This window comes from Centrocercus urophasianus, unplaced genomic scaffold (assembly GCF_019232065.1).
Source record: "Centrocercus urophasianus isolate 14NV4802_14NV808 unplaced genomic scaffold, USGS_Curo_1.0 seq_32, whole genome shotgun sequence".
Classification (NCBI taxonomy): Eukaryota; Metazoa; Chordata; class Aves; order Galliformes; family Phasianidae; genus Centrocercus; species Centrocercus urophasianus.
The window spans coordinates 10,230,418-10,237,295 of NW_024884889.1; the positions used below are offsets into that span (position 1 = coordinate 10,230,418).

General features: G+C 45.4%; 1 long non-coding RNA gene across 2 annotated transcripts; it reads right to left on the bottom strand.

Moving 5' to 3' along the window:
• Positions 1 to 384: 384 nt before the first annotated feature.
• On the bottom strand, positions 385 to 4,945 carry LOC122166234. Of its 2 annotated transcripts, none has more exons than XR_006170737.1 (2): positions 4,865 to 4,945; positions 385 to 4,116 (listed from the first exon to the last, which is right to left on the bottom strand). It is a non-coding gene; the product is annotated as an uncharacterized LOC122166234 (long non-coding RNA). The 2 variants fall into 2 exon arrangements; XR_006170738.1 differs by having other exon boundaries at positions 4,872 to 4,943.
• Between the last annotated feature and the right edge of the window lie 1,933 nt (positions 4,946 to 6,878).

The following is a 6,878-nucleotide window of genomic DNA, read 5'->3' on the forward strand; positions in this document are numbered from 1 at the left end:
AGCTTCAAGAAAAGAATCCATGGCCTAGAGGTGGGTCCCACATTCTCATTTACAAAACATTACAGCCTTGATCCATAATCTATGCCCTTTTAATCCTGCTCTTGTATCCCTGAGGAATAGTTATCCTTTGTCTCTCTTAGAGTTGGAGCTGTGAATGTAGGGAGATCAAATCTTTGTAAAATGCTTCACCCATGTGTGGCAGTATTACAAAGGCAGCTTTCCATGACTGTATTTTTCTATGGGAGCAGTATTCTTTTCCCCAAGCAGCAAACATTTGCCAATTAACTCTTATCGTTATAAAACACTTGGAGGTCTTGGACTGCATACAAGAAAGAAACCCAGAAAGTAAAAGCACACACACAGATAAAAACATTTGCCAAAAAATCCTCCTATAAACTTTCATTACAAAAATTAAACATTTATTTAGACCTGTGGGACCAAATGCTGCTTATACATTATTACAAACATTATAAAACAATGAGTTAGTCACACAGCATTCCTTCCTCTGCAACAAGCCAGCTAAAGGTTGTGCTCAAAAAGATGTCTGTTTAACCTGACATGGGTGCACATACAAGACAAACACGAGAGTGGATGGAAGAATGAAGACAAGAGAAGATTTTGTAAGAATCTAGGCAAAATCCAGCTAAGATAATAGTGGGAAGAGTTCTTCTCTTAAGAAGAACTAGTTCTCATTTCAAATTAGAATAGTAAAATTGATCGATAATAATGTGAGATTGAAATGCAAATGGAAAGACATGCAACGGAAATAGACAATCCTATCTTGTTACACATGCATTATTTGAGGAAGGAAAGAAACTGAGCTCAAATCTATGCTTTGCTGCTCACAGCATTTGCTGTCTGGCAAATACACATGAACTGTGTGAAAATGTTTAGGGATTTGACATTCATTGGTAAGGAGGAAGCTCATCCTCTGCACTCCTTGCAGTTGCTGACAGTCAGCCAACACGCCCCTACTCAGGTGTCAGTGGTCTAAATGACGACCATACCCTCACTGACAGCTTAATCCCAGGAAATCTCTGTTGAATTATTAGCTGAGGCTCCAACATCCACAACTGCACACTGCTCCTCAAGCAAACTGAAGATTTCCTAGTTTCCAATTCAGGCAGGGAGGATTCTGCAACCATTAAACTCTGCTCAAAAGTCCAAACTTACTTTCAGTACAGGATTTTTTTAAACATATTCACCACCAGTATAAGGCCTCAGTCAAAGGAACAAAGTGTCCAGTCCTTCAGGTGATTAGAACTGGGTTGTGTCCATAACAATTAATAACTGCTGCAAAATGCCACCTAGACCTTGAAGGAAAGTATTAAAAACACAAGAAAATGTTGCAACAGTACTTCATCCTTCATTACTTCAGTACTTCATTAAAGGCTGGATGCTGTATTGAGGGACATGGTTTAGTGGGAGCTATTGGGAATAGGTGAACGGTTGGACTGGATGATCTTGAAGGTCTTTTCCAACCTTGGTGATTCTATGATTCTATGATCCTCCCCTCTTCTGGCTGGAAAGGTGGCCTGTTCACCATTCAGTCTCTTACAGATACAATCATTTATATAAGAAAGGAAAACTTGTTTTTAACTCATTTGCCTGTATTACCAAGTGCTTTTTTTAGTCCAGTAGCTAGATGTCTATTTGTAGGCTGCTAAGTGATGTACATTGAGTATATGCTGTGTGCAGCTCTTGCAAATTTTATATGCTGGCTGCACAGAGAATGAATGCACGCTGATGATGCTCCAATAGCAACAAACCCAATTACCTAAGCCACTAACTCCCAGTAAGGAAGCAGAAATACAGCTGTTACTTCACTACCTTAAAGAAACATTTGCTGTTTTGATCTCAGACTACTGTACGGTGAAATAAGTGACAGATTTATATTAGTGAAGAACTGGCCTATAAGTTGAAATCACTTCTTTTAATAATTGTTAATTTCTTGTACTCCAGAGCTTGTATTCCAGAGCACCCCAAATGCAGGAAAGCAGACAAGAATCCAGCTACTTGATGCATGTGAGTAACTTATGAGATGGAGCCACAGGGATGAAAAGTCTGGGGAAAAACAAATTTCAGATTTGAAACCAAGGACATTTCTGAGTCATCCTGCAGTAAAAAACTGAGTCCTGTCACACACAGCCAGAATGAATTTGGTGTAAGGAACAGGTGAGAATGACTGCAGAGGAATTACTTCATAAAAAGATTTTGGTCGTAAGCAATGTGCGGAGGTCAGCTAGCCCAAACACCTTTTCTACACAGTGCTAACTTCAGATTTTGAGACCCTGGGCCTTGTCTCTCTGAGTTCCAGTGTTCAAGATCTGCTTTGAAAGTAATGACTCCCATTTTAGAGTGGTGGGCCTGTACACGTACAAGAACAAGATGACATTATCACTGCAGGAAACAGCTGCAGTTCTACAGACTGAGGGCAGTTAGAAATTTAGCCGAGAGCCTCACTTAATAAGTTCATATTGCATTTCAGGGCTCACATGCACATGTCATTTTCTGACATCACTGCATAATTCTGCATCCACAAAATTGCTGAGTCTGTACATAAGGGAAGAACTTAAAGCTGGGACTGGGAAAACAGGAAAATCAGAGGAAGATCAGAGGAAGATGAAGAACAAGCTTGTTCTTCAGTTCACTGAGTATGTACCCTACAAAATACTTCTTCCTGTCATGAGTGGCAGATAAAGTCTCACACTGCATCACAGAATTAATTAATCACTTAATTATCATAGAAACATTAGGGTTGGAAAAGATCTCTAACATCATCTAGTCCAATCATCACCTACAACCAACGCTATCCATTAAATCCTGCTCCTTACTATCACATCCACACATTTCTTTAACACCTCCAGGGACAGTGACTCAACCATGTGCCTGGGCACCTGCTAGCACAACTCGAGGCCATTTCCTCTAGTTCTATTGCTAGTTACCCAGGAGAACCAACCCCCACCGTGCCACAACCTCCTCTCAAGGAGCTGTAGAGAACAATAAGGTCCCCTGAGATTTCTCTTCTGCAAACTGAACAATCCTAGTTTCCTCAGCCACCCCTCACAAGGCTTGTGCTCCAGTCCCTTCACCAGCCTTATTGCTCTTCTCTGAACACACTTCAGACCTTGATGTCTTCCTTGTAATAAAGACTTTGTAGTAAAGAACACAGTACTCAAGATGCAGCCTCATGAGAGCTGAGTACAAGAGGCCAATCATCTCCCTATTCCTGCTGGCTCTGCTGTTTCTGATACAAGCCAGGAAGCCAGTGGCCTTCTTCAGTTAACCAGGCACATTGCTGGCTCACGTTCAGCTGACCTGAGGGTACTGGTTGATGCTCTTTTTCCTCTGCACAGTCATCCAGCCACTCTGCCTAAAGCCTGTAGCACTGTGCAGGATTGTTGCAGCCAAAGTGCAGGACCTGGCACTTGGTCTTATTGAACTTCACCCATCGGCCTCCACCCAATGATTCAGCCGGTCCAGATCCCTCTGTATGGCCTTCCTAACCTCAGGAAGTTGGATAATTCCTCCCAACTTGGTGTCATCTGCATATTTACTAAGGGTGCATTCAATCTCTTCATCAATAAAGATACTTAACAGGATAGGACCCAGTACTGACCCCTGGGGATCACCACTCATGATCAGTCACCGGATTTAACTCCATTCACCATCACTCCCAGTAATCCACCTGTGCTACTGGAAGGGCTGGAGCCTTGCTCCATCTCTCCTAGACCCCATTTAAGAGCTGACTGCCACTGAGGAAGGATCTCTTCCTGGAGATCACTCCTCATGGAGAACACTGTGAGCCTACAACATCAGTAAGCATTTTCCACTTATTATCTTTCTATTACAATAATCCTACTTAGCCTAAAAATCTGTATGCCAATTGATTTTACACCTCTGTACGCTCACTGATTGTACACCTGATTGTTTCATAAATGCCTCATGATCTCACTCAAGACGATCTGTTCCATAAACTTTGCCAGCACTGAGTTCTTGGCTGACAGGCCTGTAGTTCATCGAGTCCTTCTTATGACCCTCCTTGCAGATGGGAGCCATGCTGGCAAGCCTCTAGTCCTCTGAGGTTGACCAGGAATGCTGACTGATGGTAGAAAACTGTGGGAATACAAGAAAAACTGTTCAGAGTAGCAGCTGTGGAGCAAGATAAAGTTATAGGAGCAAGGGAAAGTTGTAGGGGTGGATGTGAAAGATAGAAAAAGAAAACTTGTGAAGGTATATAAGTGATGTGAGAACTTGTAATAAATGATTTGGATCGTTCATATCTGAGTCCGTGCATCAGGTGCTGCAAAAGGTGCCCACTGCAGGGGGCAAACCAAGCCGAGGCTGAGTGAGCCCGGCGCGGCACCGCCACCTGGTTGAACGACGGAGAGATTGGCGCCCGCAGCGTTCTGCAGGACAGAAGGCGAGCGGTTGGGAACGATGGGCAGTTCGCTAACGATGCAGCAGCAAGGAAATCTTGCAGCATTATGGTTAGCTTTAACGTTTCAGAATCAGCCTGTATCTACCTCAGCATTAGCTACTTTTCTCAAATGGATAAGCAAAAACGTCCCTGAATTTGGATTCTCCTTTGATGGAGAGCTTTGGGACAAAACTGACGTAAAACTCCGCGAGGCTTCTATTCCTATAGACAGAACGGCTGCTAGACTTTTACCCGCTTGGCACCGAATAACGGAAGGGCTTAAACAAATTCAACAAGGAAGAATTCCTTCCGACTATTCCCCATCGCCCGCCCGCCCGCCCTCCCATCCCCATCCCCATCCCCATCCCCATCCCCGCCACCGCCACCGCCACCGCCACCGCCACCGCCACCGCCCCTCGCTGCAGAAAGCAGCTCCGACCCCACCCCTAACCGCAGGGAAGAGAGATCGCAACCCCGCCTTTGCGGTTGCCCCTTGGCTCCGCTGCCGTCACTCGTCGCGCCGCTCCCGCCCTCCGCCCGGCCCACGTCGCTCGCCGCAATGCTGCCTTCCTCCGCGCCGCCTACGTCGCCGCCTGCTGCTGCGTCTCTGCAGCCTGCGTGTAACTTGGTTAAAGACAATAACGGGCCTGCATAAGGCCACGAGAACTTTCCTCCGAGAATGGGGGGGTTAGACACGTTACAGGCATTCCTCATTCTCCCATTGGACAAGCTATCACAGTCACTTCTCTCTTATTGGTACTCCGCACTGCCACTCTTCTAGGATCGCCCATTGGTCAGCGAGGAGGCGGGACCTTCCACTGAGTGCACATATTCCGCGGGGGGGTGCTCGGCTCTGCGCTGATTGGTTGTGCCGCCCCAAAGGGCATAAGCGATCTGCGTGTGTGTGGCGAAGCGGGAAGGGGTTGGGAGAAATGTTGCCTGGAGGCAATAGGGAGGCACTGGGAGTGTGTGCAAGGTGGGCTAGAGGATATCGGGGGTCACCGGCATGTAGTGGGACCACTGCAATAGGGAAACGGGAGTGAGTGGGATTTACTGAGAGCCGCTGGGAACGTGGGTGGGGATACTGGGAGGTGCTGGGATGGTGAAGGGTGGTTAATGGGAGGTAGCTGGGAGTCAGCAGGAGGCTCTAGCTCCGTGCGTTGGCTGCCCTGTCTATTCCCTGCTTCAAGTCAGATTTTCAAAGCTATGTACCACGGGTGTGGGTTTTCTTTACTGACCTTATCAGCACACTGCCCACCTTTTAGTATCAGCCAGGTGGAGTAATTTCCTTCTTGTCAAGAACTTCCTCCCAATGGAGTAACTGGCAGCTTCTGGAGAGCTGCTGTGATCAACAACTGGACCTAATATTTTCTGTGATTCTTCTTTTAATGGAGGAGACAAGTGACTGCACTGGTTCAAACGGGTGACCCAGCATGCTGCTGTTTGAGATTGGGCTACCCCGATTCAGGAATGCACGTCAGGGCTTGCACCCACCCCTATATATATATATATATATGTCCACATGATTTAAAAGGGGATTATAAACAGGAGGGAAATCAACTTTTTATTTGGGTAGGCAGTGATAGGACAAGGGGTTTTAAGCTCAAGGAGGGAAGGTTTAGAGTAGACATCTGGGGGAAGTTCTTTACACAGAGAGTGGTGAGGTGCGGAATCAGGCTGCCCAGAGAGGTTGTGGATGCACTGTCCCTGGAGGTGTTCAAGACCTAGTTGAATAGGGCTCTGGGCAACCTACCTAGTACCAGATTTGGAGGTTGGTTGCCCTGCCTGTGACTTGGGGGTTGGAACTTGGTGATCCTTGGTGTCCCTTTGAACCCAAGCCATTCTATGACTCTATAATTCTGTGACCTGCTAATTGTACTTTCAGTGGTGCTTTTTTTCCTTTTGATCCTAGTGCTGTGAATTTCCCAGTGGTTGTTGAGACTAAGGTAATCATAAATACAGGTTTTAGCATTATCATTTCTAGGAACAGAAAATGCCCAATAGCTGATCACATCACAACAGAAGTTAATATGCTGATATTGAAGAGTGGCAGTTTTGTTCCCTTCACTGCTTAACTAATTTTGCTCTGAAGTACAGAGCAAAGGATGTGTGAACTGTTTTGGAGCTGCGTGCCTGCTTGCATACTGTGGCAGTGAGCACTGCAGAGAACTTTATAATGTGCAGCAGCTCACGACACAGAAGATAACTGTGAACTTCCTGTCTGTTTCCTTCTTAGACGACACCAGGCCCTACCATAAACTCCATGAAAATGATGAGAATGACTTCCAAGGCTGTGAGTTGTGGCTGATGAGAGAAGCTAAGAAGAGCAATCTCAAAACTAATTGGTAAACTAATCCAAGCCTTCAGATTTATGTATTTTTTTCTAACTAATATGTCTGACCCTTAGTTGTTTTAGTGGACCAATGTTTTTATGTTGCACTGCACAAGGTAGAGAATC